Source organism: Numida meleagris, chromosome 1, assembly GCF_002078875.1.
Source record: "Numida meleagris isolate 19003 breed g44 Domestic line chromosome 1, NumMel1.0, whole genome shotgun sequence".
Lineage (NCBI taxonomy): Eukaryota > Metazoa > Chordata > Aves > Galliformes > Numididae > Numida > Numida meleagris.
Window position 1 is genome coordinate 169308084 of NC_034409.1, and position 15369 is coordinate 169323452.

The window sequence follows — 15369 nt, forward strand, 5'->3', positions numbered from 1 at the left end:
TCTTTTCTTTTCTTTTCTTTTCTTTTCTTTTCCATTTTCTTTATAATTTGTCTTTGTTTTAACCTACAAATATAGCCAGTGCTTTATTTTAACAGATTTATTGTTCAAAAGATGTAATGTGCTGGTTTTGTGTTACACCCTTTAAAAACTTAATCAGAAAACTCTGTTCAGACAGAAAATGTCAGAAGTAAAAGTGAAAAGAGGAAAGATCTTCAGTGCTCTTGTGACATTAATCCCTAAAAATTACCTCTCTCCAAGTACTGCATTATTCCAAGCCTGTCCCTACTGACGCTGGAGTTTCATTTCTTTGCAACAGCCCAGTTAAGTGAACAACACACACCTTGTATTTGCTGGAGGTAGTAAGAAGTATGTCACCCTGTGAGTTTATGTAGTGAAGAAATTGGCAACCAAATATTTAGTGTTCAAAGAAAAATCAGTTTGTTTACAGTTACTATTCAATAGATAGAACATTACATATTTTTCACTGCTGATTGTCGATGAAAAAATATGCTTTTATGTTTCTCTCTGGAAACACTGTTGGATGTATTCTTACAGATGACTTCATTGTCAATTCTCCACACTTCTTTAATAGTTAGTGGTGCATAGGTTCTTCCCTGGGTAAGTAAGCACACCTGAAGTTTGGCTCCTTCTCGGACCTTTTCTGGGAGAACTCTGTCTCTATCCATAGATTATACCAAATAATGATTATTTTTCCTTTTAAACACAGGCAGACCTTCATTTTTGGCTCCAGCATAAGATGTATGACTGGGATCAGGAACCATCTGAACATTCAGAACAGAAGTCATCTCCATCAGGAACAAATTAATTGTGGAAGACACATTCCTCACTTGCTGCTTACTCCTTGCAGGAAGCATACCACTGCTGCAAGTTTTGAGTTCATAGTATGTTGCTTTCTGGATACTGGAAAACTGTACAGGGCTCCAGTCTTGATTTCCTTTGCCTACCCAAACTGGACCTGCCTTAGCAGAATCAGAATTGGAATGAAGGCAGTGCCGCAAGCAGCCCTCTGACCATACACAGCATCTTCACAAGCCCCTCTGATTCTTCACTGTGGAATAAAGGCTTCCTATGTTTTGTGGTCATTAAACTGAAGTGGAGCACAGTTTCTAATCAATGGTGACAAAAAAGAGAAAAGGGATGGAAGGGATCACGAAAGTCAATTACCACAAAAGCCTCCATAGCAACAAAACTGGCTAGTTCTTTTCTTTTAAGCCTCCTTATAAATGCCATAAGCACAAAGCATCCAGGCCTCCCTACAGCTCATCGGTGCCAAGTGGATTAGGCTGGCAGAGACTGTGCTGGTTTAATCCCCTTTAATGCTTTGCACCTTCAGTCTGATGAGCAGCCAGGTCCTTTCGCTCCAGTTCCACACTGAGCTCATCAGCCATAATGGGTTATCGTTATCATCATCAATAGGGAGCTGCCTTTCCCCGTGTTCCAGGCCTTCACCCCATTTAAAAGAGGTTAAGAAAAACACAAGTTTTAAGTGAAGTTTTCCTATTCCTACCAGCAAGTTGCCTAGTGAGGGGCAGTAGCATTTCTGCACATTGCCCCTGAAAAATGTAAATGAAAACTTGGAAACAGAAGGCTGTTTCCTGGCAAGAGTACTTTTCACACAGAAGCAAGATGGCATTCATTCACCTCTGAAGCATATCTCACTGAAATTCAACACCAAGTAGTATTTCCCAGGCTTCTATATAGCCAGGGTGGGACAGGTTGGGTAATACGATTTTTGGAAGGAGAGAAGAGTCAGTGTGAGGGTCCCTGTCTCACACACATAATAAAAGCCATTTCCATACAACTTTTTGTTCTTATTATTAGGGAAGATGTGGAAATGGCAAATTACAGGAAGGGCAGAAGGAATCCTGGTAAATCTGGAGACCTATCCCCTTCCCCGCAGTGCTAGAGTTTAGCATAACACTAAGCCCATTCTGGGAAAAGGGATAAACTGTTTACTCAGCTGGACTCCTGCAAACTGTAATTGCAAAAACACAGGCAGTTCAGTTCGCAATTGATTTCTACTTTGTTTTCCATAGTATGTATTGGCATGTTGGAGTACAGCATTTATTGTAACGTGGCAATTGACCATCTCTCCTGCTAGTCTCAAAGTGTTCCATGCTTAGCTAACCCTGTGTTTTGCTGTAAGAAATTATGCCCCAAGAGGACATTTCAGGCTTCATAGGTAGCAGTAACAGTAAAATAGTTTCCACTGATAAGGCATTAGGAGTCACTTTTTCCAAGTTGTCTCAAAGGCCTTCCCTGACAGAGACCAGCCTACAGTTGTCCTCCTCCTGTCAGTATCACTTACACGGGCAAAAGCATGATAACAAGAGTAGGAAACAGGCAGATGTATTCAGATAAACTCTGGCTGCACAGAGTGGGAATGTGGTGTATTTGTCTGATCGTTTTAAATTGTCCTATTACCAACATTTGATGACAATATCGTTTATAACAATATTCACACAAAAAGCTATGGATAACTCCTCCAAAATTTATGAATCATAATCATAGAACGGTTTGAGTTGGAAGGGACCTTTAAGGTCATCTAGTTCCAACCCCCTTGCTATAGGCAGGGACACCTTCCTCTAGACCAGTGTCAATGGTTTATGGGCTGGTTCGGTCCGGTTCCATGACTAATGGGGCAGGGGGACCCACGGACCCACACCCTGAGAAATGGAAAAGGGGAAAGGATAGGAAGATGGGCCTAAAACCAAAACAGCAATGATCTGAGGAGGAAAGCTAATTTACTAAATATGATATCAGAATGCAAGATAACACAATATAATACAATATAATACAAAATAATTGGAATTGAAGCTAATAAATAAAATGAGAGAGAGCATCCAAAAAACAAAGGCCTTACTCTAATGCTGAAGGCGAGACATCTAGGGAACACACACATGCTGTCGAGACGAGCATAAAGGGAAAAGAGAGGACATCTTGTGATATGCAGTTTTATCTTTCCCTCTGAACCGAAATGGAAGCAGAACAACGCAAAGTCTTCTGGGAGATGTAGTTCTTCTTTTCTGAGAACCAGGTACCCAGAACTGTCCACAGTCCACAATCCATGGAACTGGATTAACTCTTTAACTCTTTAAATCCCAGTGCACTATTATGTTGTGGAATGCCAATAACAAAAAATCATAAAACCATGACAACCAGGTTGCTCAAAGCCCCATCCAGCCTGGCCTTGAATGCTTCTAGGGATAGGGCATCCACAGCCTCTCTGGGCAACCTGTTCCAGTGTCTCACCACCCTCACAGTAAAGAATTTCTTCCTAATATCTAGTCTACTCTCTTCCAGTTTAAAGCCATTTCCCCTCTTCCTGTCACTATATGACCCCTATAAAAAGTCCCTCCCCAGCTTTTCTGAGGGGCCTCTTCAAGTACTGGAAGGCTGCTATAAGGTCTGCCCAGAGCCTTCTCTTCTCTAGGCTGATGAGCCCCAACTCCCTCAGCCAGTCCCTGCAGGGGAGGTGCTCCAGCCCTCTGATCATCTTCATGGTTTTCCTCTGGACCCACAGCAAAAACTCAGTGTCCTTGTGTTGGAGGCCTCAGACCTGGATGCAGTACTTCAGGAGTCTCACAAGAGCAGAGTAGAGGGGCAGGATCACCTCCCTTGACCTTCTGGTCACAATTCTCTTGATGCAACCCAGGATACAGTTGGCCTCCTGGGCTGCACGCTCACAGTGCTGGCTCCTGTTGAATCTTTCATCAAACAACACCCCCAAATTCTTCTCCTCAGGGCTGCTCTCAAGCCATTCTCCACCCAACCTGTATCCGTGTTTGGGATTGCCCTGACCTGGATGCAACCTTTGATACTAGTTGTCAGAGGAACCAAGTAAATAGTTATTATATATATTATAGAATATATAGAACGAGAACCACACTAAGATATGTAAAGTTTAGCAAACTAAAACCCAGTTCTCTCTTGCAACAATAACAGGTATTTATATTTACTCTCAAAGTCAGTTACTTTTTTTTAACAATCCTTAAAATTACTTTGAGAGCAAGCATAACACTCATTCCTAACACTTACCTGCTAGATAGTTCTCTGTGGCTGTCAGTGCTTAAAATCCCTGACAGTTCTTTGCTATCAGAAATATCATGTTGTTTATTTATCCCTATAAAATCTTAGATACAGTATTTACAGATGAAGACAGATATAAACCAGGAGTTATTTCTTGCCTTGTAGTTCACATATTCCTTCGTACAGTCGTAGACTAAACTGCCAGAAATAGGACAACGCAGCAATGTTCTGAATCTGACACATTACTTTATAGAAGGCAGCAGAAGAGAGGAGGGCTTCACCGCTATAATACATGGAAACATTTTTTTCTGTGTCACATGCCTTACTCGGGCCTGGGGTTGGGCAATGCTGCAGCTGTCCTGCATACCAGCCCAACCCATGCCAGAGGCATTTGTGTTGGACTCTGGCTTTGCTGATTGTAGGGGAAAGAGCTATAGGAAGCTGGGCTTCAAATGAGCAGAGAGGTTGACAGCTGACAGTGGAAATCATGCTGGAGATACTAGGCTGTTGTTACTGGGACATTGTTTTCTTAGTTCCATCTATTCTCAAGCATCCGGTTTTCAAAACTTCCACAGATTTGGGGGTTAGGATTCTGTTCAACTAACTGAAGATTTTCGAAGACCAGTTGCCTAGGCTAAGCCATGCCTATGTTTCCTATATAATCAGTAGAGGTAATTCATCTCTCTGCTACTAAGAAAGACTGAGTTAACACCAGAGGAATTTCTATTTATTTAATAGAGAAAAACCATCTGAGACTATGAATGGGACCAACACATGCACCAAAACACTTGTATTCTGGTGTCTAGGTATCATTTCTCATATGTGCTGGAAGTCTAAGCCCCCAGCATAATTGAGGACAATCTATTCAATGCAGTCACTGAGGCCTCAGGAACATGCAAATTCATCCTGAAATGGTGATTGCACAGCTGAATGACTCTAGGTTGCACTGACATTAGCAGCTAGGTCCCCCCTTTCTGCAAAGGGATCTTGGACACATTAACCAGTTGCAGGAATTAGTCTGCCCTATTTGAACTTGTTACCATCCCAGAGGCTTTAACTTGCGAGTGCCTGAAGTCACATTATGTGAATCTGATTCACTCAAGTGGAGCAAAGAAATTATTAAGTTGTACTGTCACTACTTGTCTGAGAGTGAGGGACACATTTTGCATGGTGACAGGTTGGTGTCCTTGCTTTTGAGAATGACAAAAAGCAAGGCCATCCAAATTCCCCTAGTCTCAAATAACTTTTCCTCATGGACATTCAGTGTCATCTATAGCATGGTCTAAGAGAATATCTAGTGGAAAAAAAAAACCCTGTTAACTTCAAACAACTGTGGATGAGATTCTCAGTTTGTAAATGTGATCTATGGCAAACCAAAGTTTTTGTTGCCTCAGCAACTCAGATAAGTTTCTAAGAAGGGACTGAACGAGAATGTTGTTTGAAGGACAAGTTATCTTGCATCGGCTTTATTTTGCTGCCTCACAGGACCCTCAGCCATAAAACAAGAAAGACCTAAAACATAAAATGGATGTCTTTTGTGTTTATTGAAATCTGATTGCTTTGTTAATAAATCTCTCTTCAGAATGGAAATGAAGACAGGCAGTGTGGTCTGTAATTAGCATGATCTCAATCTTCCCTAAAGCTAAGGGTTTGTTTGTGGTTTATTTTACGTGATATTTCTATGGATTCTTTGAAGACAAAATTTAACAGCGTAAGGGTATGTATACTACTACATTAGCTTCAGCTTTTACTTTAGGCATAAGACTCTGAGCTCGTATCTCTTACACTTTCCTCAGTTCAGAGTAGAAGTAGAGATTCTCTGCAAGTAATACACTTCTGCTGTGCTCCAGGATTTGCTTCCGAAGAAAAGCTTTACTGCTACAGAAATGAAAATGTGTTTAGAAGAAAAAAAAAATTATGATTCAGAGTTAATGGAAACTACTTCAAATTGCTAAGAGATAAAATAAATGTTTACTTTATGTTTGAAACTGATTTAAATGTTTGCCATAATTACTTTAATATTGCATGGCTTGCATTGATGCACTTCGATATGTTTGTGAGCTTCCACATAAGATCTGAGCAGTCAGAGTAGGTGAATCAGATGCTGAGTTCCATCTCTCTGACATGTAGCCCAGCACTGTTGTGGGTTAGATAAATTGGACACCTTGGGCATGTTAACCCATTTTACGAAGTGGCAATGGTTTACAGCAAGTAAAGAGAAAATAATTTATTTTCTTGTTTTCAAAAAATGTGTAGATATGGCACTGAGGGACATGGTTAGTGGGCATGCTGGTGATGGGTTGGTGGTTGGACTAGGTGATCTGGGGTGTCTTTTCCAACCCTAATGATTCTATGATTCTGTGATTCTATGATTTTGAGGTGGTATGAAAGAAGGTTTGACTGGGATGAGGCATGGCTCACTCATTAAGGCCTTTCAATCAGCTCCATTCTGCGTTTGTGGTCCTTCTTTGGGCCTGCAGTTGGACTGCCATTTTTGAAGAGCAGGAGGCTGACAGCTGATGGGGGCCTTCGAACATGGGGCTGAGCAATATCTCAGAGTTGGTGGCTCCAGCACTGAGCTCCTCTCCCATCTCTCCATCCCCAGTGTTTTTGGCAGGGCTTCAGGGGAAGTCAAGCAATTGGCAGAGCAGCTGTGGCTGAGCTCGGGGCACTGAGCGTATCGAGGCACTGCTGTCGAGCTGCCCAAACGCAGCATTCAGCCCAGGCTGTGGGGGAGCTGGAAATGGGAATTAATTGTGGATCTGGAGCTCAGTGTGCATGCATGAATGCTCAGACCTGAATGACTTCTACAACTGCACTTCAGAGTATGTCAAGTGAGAAAGGCTTTTCCTCCACAATTCCAAGAGACTTGCATGTTTTTATTGTCATCTGACAACTCAGTTACAGTTTGCAACTGAAACAGCTTTGCATTGCATTACAGAGATGGCACCTGAATGAATAAAATGATTAAAAATGAATAAAACTTTATATGTTTTATAAAATACATAAAATAAAATACACCAAATCACAGGCAAATCACAAACAAAATGTATCAATAGTTTTAATCATGTAATTCATGTATCAAGACTGTGTTTTCTGATAAATATCCCCTGAAAAAATACTCTTCAAGAAAGGAGCATGTTTAAAGTGGAAGCAATAAATGAGAGAACATGTATTGAATCAGACTATGATTCATTTATTTGTTGTCAGTTTTTTTTCATGCTTTTTCCTCCAAAAAATTTTGGTGTTTCAAGGGGGGAAATAAGGGTTGGGGATGTGTTAAGGAATATTACTTTTCAAGCACCCGCAGAGAGAGTGCAACAAAAAAAACCATTCACACAATTTTCCTTTGTTCACCCATGTTAAGATTAAATCTTAGAAAACTGGCTTTTCTGCTTTCCAAACAACCACTCTCAGAATACATGTTTTAAAGAGAGCTTCCTGAACTGCTTTTAAGAATGTCCAGGCTGACATTTCTGTGACTGCAAATCTTCATTAATTTAGTGTAAGGGCTGAATGAAAGCAATCTGAAGAATGTCTGGGCGTGCTGCAAGCTCACCTCTGTTTTTCATGTTTTCCCTGTTGCATTCTCCTAAATCAAACATAACATAGTTTACATGTCAGTTCATTAGACTTCAGAAAACCTCTGAGAGCAGAATTTTAATATCTGAGTCCTGTCTCCACCCTCTCCCACCTCCTCTCATGCAGGCCCAGTAGAATACAGAAAGAGAAGCAGAAACAGAAAGAAAAACACAGCTTCCTGAGAATTCATGGAAAACTCATAGATTTGATTGTAGGACTATGGACTGTGGAGGCTCATTGATTAAGGAATATGAAGAGAGTTAGAGCAATTGTTTTGTATGGCATACTTCCACGGGCAGGGTTTGAAGGCAAGATGAACTCACTGTTTTTTGCACAAATAACCTGAAAAGTAAAGAACTCATGTGGCTGTATTCTTTACGTACACAACCTCTGTTCTCCCTTCCATTTTCCTTCTTTTCGTGTAGGTCTGCCTCACAGACTCATATGTTTGGTTCCTTTCTTGATGACCTTTTCCTTACATGTTCCAGCCTCTGAAGAGAATGGGATACTGTATGCCAACTGTTTTTTTTTATCCAGAGGGGAGCTCTTTTACCAGAATGTAGACATATGACCAAGGCATTCAAATGACTTCCTGCAAGAATGGACAACTTTCTCTTCCAGCGTACTCAAGACCTCTGTGATAAAGAAACTTCCTCTCTTGGACCAGATTGAGAACATATGTATTCTAAGGAAAAATAAAGCAACAGTTTCCCCAGTGTATGCCATGTGCTGTTTGCTCCCCAAGATTTTCTCTCTGCCAACTGTTTTTTTAGAACAGAGTAACACCCATGGCCCAGCCTCTAAGGTTCATGGGATTTCTAGAAACTAACACAGAACAATGCCTTAAGATGCCTATATCACAAATGCATGGTAGATAGAAAGACAGATTTGTACTTCTTGGTGATAATGGAGCTAATACCTATCCAGGTGTTTCTATAAAACCAAATTAGATTCTATCCTCAACCATTTTGTAGTAGTTGTGCAACCAGTCACCATCACAAGAGCAATTGATTTCAGTACCGGCAGCACTAAGCACAGGCGCAATCAACTGAGAGACACATTTAGTAGTCAACAGCTTTGTATTAAAACATTTTGAATGTGTATTATCTGCTCACTGGTTATTATGGCTTTAGGGTATTCTTCTCTCACACTGTCAAAGTTTTCTTTCCACATAGAAAATTAAGCAATCATTATATTTTACATTGGATTTCAAATTGTAGAAACAAAGGTTCTGAAACAGTAAAATCATCAACTAGCATTACATAGTTATATAAAAAAATCACAGAAACAGGAAACAATTTATATAAATACATGTATCATATTCCTAATTAAGAAACTGAAGAAAAAAGCTCAATGCTGATTAATCAACTATTTAATCTTTCCTTATTCCGGTCTATCTTGCTCTAGCTAATTGAAACCTGTCACAAATATTAGGTCACAGAGAGCAAAGAAAATACGTCAGAACTGGCATCCATAGCAGACCATGGCATTTCCTGTGATACAAAATGTTTTTTTGCCACTGACTTAAAGGCTCATCCAAGCTTGCTGGTGTGACTGGCTACTTGTGATGGTGGAAGCTAACACAGAAATAAAAATGAATGGAATATTCATGTAAAATAGAAGTAGTCTCTCCAACTGAGACCATGTCTGAGCTACTTACTGTTACTATAATCAGTAACAGTAAGTAACAGAAAAACAGTTTGAGTCCAAACACTGGCGAAATGAAACATGTTCTTCCCATAAAGTTGGTACCATTTTCATTAATGAGTTTCTGCAAGTAGAACCATTCTCGTTGCTTCACTGTGCTGTGCTTTATGTCTGACTCTTATTTTTTTTGAGGATGCAGTAGGTAATCAAAATAGATGCTAATCTTCTTATATCACCTAGAATGAAAGTAGAATTTGTTTAGCAGTGATGCAAAAAATATGCTGAACACATTAAATTAACTTACACTGAACAACGATGCTTAGAAATACTGAACGTGATAGAAATAAGGAAATTTCTTAACATCTCTACTATTTCTCTTCTTTATTTCAGAGTTTCTGACTATTTCCTTCTCTGATTCCTGCTGCCTTCCTTCTTAATACAGATTTTAAAACAATGTTTCATAGAAAATTTTGATAAGGAGTATGAAAAATCTTAAATTCTTGTTGTCATGAGTTCTTAGGATTTCCCACAGAGTGAAAGCATTAAGTAGCTTTTAGCTACTTTAATCTGCATTTTTTAATTCTAGTGGAACAACAGAATAAAATAACAGGCTCAAATTCAGATGCTCTCCTTCATCATGTAACAAATGTTCAGTCCTCTGAGAAACTGCATGCCCAGGCTGGCTACATTTCACTGAGCTTGTGCTATGCATAGAGGTAGAAGAAGCATAGTGTTGTACATCCCAGTTTCATAAACATTTAAGCAATCGAGAGGCCCTTTGTGCTGTGGAAATGCTTGTGGCCATGAGAAAGATTCATGTTTCTTTAGGGCGACAAGTGGGCTTCTTAGCCCAAGATTTTTATGCTAGAACAGAACTACTTGTGCACTACTTATGCCTGTGAAGCACGGCAGCACCTAACATTTGTTGGGGTGCCTGGAGAAGGAAGGTGCCGGAAAAAAATTCAAATTGTTCTTGTGCAATTTAATATACATTAAATACAATGGTACATCAGTTCAGAACTTCACATAATTCATTTTATCTTCAAGTCAAAACGTTGTCAATTTATACTTTAATCATAATTTCTGGAAATTTAATAGTATGATAATTTTATATATTTTTTATTTCCTATCTTATATACAAATTTATAGTGAGAAGTAAGTGTAATTCTTGGTGGTTTAAGATTTTCCTGGATTATTTATGATTGATCTCAGCTTTACAAAAATCAGACACCAAGAATTTACAGAAGCAATTATTTTTATATACTAATCATAACTGTAAAAAATTTTTACACCTTTTCCTTATTTATTTGACCGTGTAGATGTACTACAACTGAATGTAATCCAGGTACAAGTCTGTGTATAAACTCAAAACCCCAGAGAAACTCTAACCTAACAGTCCCACTGAGCAGATGACAACAAGTTTTGTCCAGGTCTTTTAGTCTGGGTAATCAAGGGACCGTGACTGAGACCATGCAAAGCTGCACAATGCCCTCAGTTAAGACACAGGAACCAACCAACACTGGCCATGCTTTTTCCAGCTCTCCAAAACACCCTTGGTACATGGTCAGGTGGAAGGATGCCCTTATTTCCAAAGCAACAGCTTCTGCAAACTTGTCTGTAATGAAAAAATAGAATGCTCACATAAGCTCTTGTATAGCTATGAAATCTTTCACAAACACTTAGAAACGTGTGTTGGATTTTGTTGCTAAACCTGGAAACACGATGCTATTTTGATCACAAAACTCATCTTAGGAGCTTATGTGAAATGAAGTGCCTCACTTCTTCCTTTAGGCCAGGGAAAAATGTCCCATGGAAAATGTGTATGTTTTGACCTTACTTTAACTCCAGATAAGCAATCTTAGAGTGTGCAAATATCTGCAGTTTCCTCTTCTGCGTACTCACAGTAATTACTGAACATTAGATAGCCAAGGAATGCAGTCACTGAGGTGATACATGAATGACATTCTTTAACTGAAGGAATGTTTGTTATAGTAAAATACTAGGAAAAAAAAATGACACCAACTTAAATCTTTCTAACAATTACAAAGGTCTGTTTAAAAGTGTCTTTCCTAAGACTGTCAGCCTTACGAAGAGAAAGGTGCCTTTGCTATAGTTCTTTAAAAGTGCCTCATCGTTCAGTAATTATGTTTTACATGTTTGCTCCAAGAGAGCAGGCATACAGGTAACTGGCAGATAAGTAACTCTTATCAAACCCACTTTCAGGGGCATGATTGCACCTAATCCAGTCAATTTGTCTATGCAATGAAAAAGTTAAATTGATGTTATTCTATTTGTTTGTTTATTTTCTTTAAAGGGGTGTCCAAAGATAAGAAATCTGATTTTTACAACTCTACCAGCCTTGTTGCTGCTCTTTATCTACCTTGAAGCAGCTACTTTTCATTGCTCAGTTGAACAGAATTAGACTCATTCATATAGAAACCAGAAAAATGCCAGCATGCTTCACAAATGCCAAGAACCTTCATCTTAGCATATTTGAGGGTAAGGAATTTCAGGGAAACGAGTGGATGTATGTAACAGTGTTGTTGTAAACTACAATTCATGCTTTAAACCTCGTCTCATTTGTTCCCTCCTAACAAATAGCACGCTGTGTGAGCCATATTTCAAACTTTATCCTCCATCCACAGTTCTTGATGACCCAAATCATTTTGTTACTGGGTGTCACCACTTCACTTTGAAGATAAAATGATCACAATTGCAAATATTGGACTAAAGTGAACCATCTAACAAAAGGTTCCTGTATTGCTGAAAGTAGTTGCTTCAAAGCATAACCATTGAATATAAAATGTAGGCCTATTTCTGCATCTGATATGAATTCGTACGTAACATTCATGCTGAGAAGAAAATATCAATTTCTTACTCTTGTTTTTTTTGTGTTTTTTTTTCATTTGTTATCCTTTTTCTTTTCTTTTTTTTCCTTGAACTGCTGATTCACTCCTCCATTCCCTTATTTCCTGCAGCTCTTGGTTTGCTTTCATCAATTTCAGATTTTTCCTTTTCTTTTTGCACAGTTTCCAACAGTACAAATTTTTAGCACATAAGTGGAGTTCTTGCTTGTTTCAATTGTGCTGTTAAAGTCAGCTACTTAAGTTGGTTAATAAACCTCAAACAGAGTAATTCTATCCTTCTGAGAAACTGTTTAAGTGATGAAATTGCTTCCTAGAGTGTCAGGAATTTGGAGGTCCCCAAAATTGTTTTGCTTTTGTTCTTTATGTTAGAAATAAAGAAATGTTATATATAAATTCCTTAAAAAAAAAAAAAAACACACACCTTCAAATATTTACAGGTGTTATACAAATGATTTAAATTTGTCTAGAGGTCAAGTTCTTTGTTTAAACTAATGATCCAAAAGTCAACACAGAGATAGAGCAGCTCCAAAGTGTTATCTTACTAACCTTAGATGTTTATCTTAAGTTAGGATAAATGGTTCTATAGGATACAAGTCCTTGTTAACTGCAGAGGATGACTCAATGTGTAGTTTAGGCTAGATGGCTAATTTCAGTTGATGAAGTTCAGAGAAATTAATAGAATCTGAGTTTCTCCCTGCACATTCCCCTGTTCCCCTCTCACTCCTCACAGTTGACTGCATTCTTAAAATGCATCACGGTATTTTCAGATGAAAACTTTAAGAATCTCAGCTGATTTTTTTTTTCCCTTGAAAAAACATTTGCTGGCCAACATTTATTTTTGGTAGCCACACATTGATGTCTAATCTCAGGGAGACGATCTCATGTATGCGATGGAAAAGTACTCTTTTAGGTACTCTACCATAACTCTGTAAGTGAGGAAAATACTGGTTCTTTACACTGTTTGTGAAATCTGCAGAAAATTCAAGAACTATCCAGTAAGGTTATTGGGTTGCATTTGTCTGACAAATAACTTCAGGAAACTATGGTACAGTTGGAATAAACTGATAATCCAAAAGACATCTTTTTAAAAAGCTGAAATGGATATTTCTCTTAGACCGTATCACAAAACTCAAACATTTAACACTGAAATTGACAAAAGCACTCCTTTAATTTTTCTTGAAAGGTTTCCAAAGAATGACTTCATCACCAATATTATATTTCACTACCTCATCATTTCATGCTTGCTCTGAAAGAATTGCAAAAAGCATGCTTCACCATATATTATTATCTGATGATATACTTAATAACTGACATGCAAGCATAGTGCCTAATGCGAGATAAACACATACTTGCCTGGACGAGCTCTACCCATGTGCCTGCTGGTGAATGGAATGCAGATGGCTCCCCCGGCTTTCCCCCGGCAGACTGCAGCTCTCTAATCCATGCATTTCAGCTCTTTACAAGGACTCACATGAGGCAGAGCGGATAAAATACACTGCCCTAAGTAACTGTGTACTTACAAAATCCTAGAATTATGAGGCCTGTTTCCTGAATACCACATTGCTAGAAGGATACAGAGTAGATGAAGGTTGGTGGGAAGAGCATCAACTGTAAGAGAAATAACTATTTCATGGCAGAACGCTGGAAGAAATCTAAATAGGAATGACTAAGGATTGAGTAAAAGTAGGACATAATAAACAATTCAAAATACCTAAAGATTATTAGTCTCAAAAAAGGAGTTATAGAGGATAAGAGAAAGTCACAGAAACGTAGACAGACAGCTCTAGTACTTCTGTTTTTCTCACATCTGGCTCGGTCTTTCCAAGTCATAAAAATAGAACGAAAAGCACACCCTGAAAATTGTACTAAATAACAAATTATCTTGTTGATAAGTTTCCATAACACTATAATTCATGCAGATTTTGTATTCGAGTGATTGAGGATGACCTTTTGGAGACCTTTAGTGGAAGAATGAAGGGACTAACCACAACCATAAATACAAAAGAAGATGGCTCAGCCAGGTAAAGTAGCAGAAGAGAAAGCCTGTAGGATTTCCCTGAGCACAATAGCTGCAATGTACTCTATTTTTCTATGCTAGGAAGATGAACAGGCTGCTTTACCATGAAGAAAAAAAATAATAGGAACTTAAATAGTAGTTTAACTAGTTTTGTTGAACATATTTTAGTATTTCTTAGGAAAGCAGAAAAGAATCTTGCCTCCCTGAGCAGGAAAGTGCAAATCTGACCATATAAATGCATTGCTCGAAGCATCTTCGGACAAGAAGATATTGACTAGAGAACACATTTAACAGTGCTACAGTAAAGTTGTCAGGTCAAGAATATTATTTCAGAATGAGATGACACAAACATTTGAAGTGCTGCAGAAAAGCAAGGGTTCAAAAAACCTGGGTGTAAGAAAACCAGTGAATATTAAATCGCAATACTGAATATTAAATGAATGCAAACTTCTGTATCTTTTGTATTCTTAAAGAAAACAACTTTTATTTCTTTTACTTTGCAGAGCATTACTTTTGGGAAAAAAAGTTAAACCCTATATGTTATTTGAATTCTAGTAGACTTGTTTTACACAGTTATTTTTTCTACACCTTTCTACACCAACTTTTAAACACCTCCGTCCTTTACAAACACAATTAGCTAATCTTCACATGGCTTCCATCATCTCTCTCCTCACTTTGTGGCATGCGTAAGCAAGTCATCCCACCAGTGCTCCTTGGTCCGTGTTTCTACCCCTTCACAATTCTCTAGATTTCAACAATCTTATCAATTTCCCCAAATACCATCCATTCAATTTGCTTCTAGTGCAGCTTGTAATAAATTCAGGTTACTTTGACTAGATGCAACTATAGAGAGGGCACTTTGCCCTTTAGTGCTGTCCAGGACTGATGCAGAGAGGAAGAGTAATAAAAGACATATTAGATGGTTGATATCCAGGATAGACATCATTAATTAATTACAGTATGCATAGATAAATTATGTAATGTCACATTTGCCAAAATGAGTAACTAAACTCTTAGAGATAATAAATATGATGTTAGATGATGCTAAACTGATATTAGGAGAGAATTATACAGTTACTAATCCTGAATAAACTGATTAATTTATAATGATTCACAAAACATAACTGATCTGGGTTGAGTGAGATATGATACTTTAGATTCTATCTCTGGACAGATTCCCGGAAATCTGCTTAACAGTGGATCCTA

The 15369-nt window shown here is 38.4% G+C and overlaps 1 long non-coding RNA gene across 2 annotated transcripts in view; it reads left to right on the forward strand.

The window, feature by feature from the left end:
• Positions 1-1537, forward strand: part of LOC110388243 — a 30474-nt gene extending 28937 nt beyond the window's left edge. Inside the window, exon 5 of one of the 2 annotated variants that reach the window (XR_002432829.1) lies at positions 728-1537. This is a non-coding gene — a long non-coding RNA (uncharacterized LOC110388243). The remainder of the gene's footprint in view (positions 1-727) is intronic. The other variant, XR_002432828.1, reaches the window with a different exon arrangement.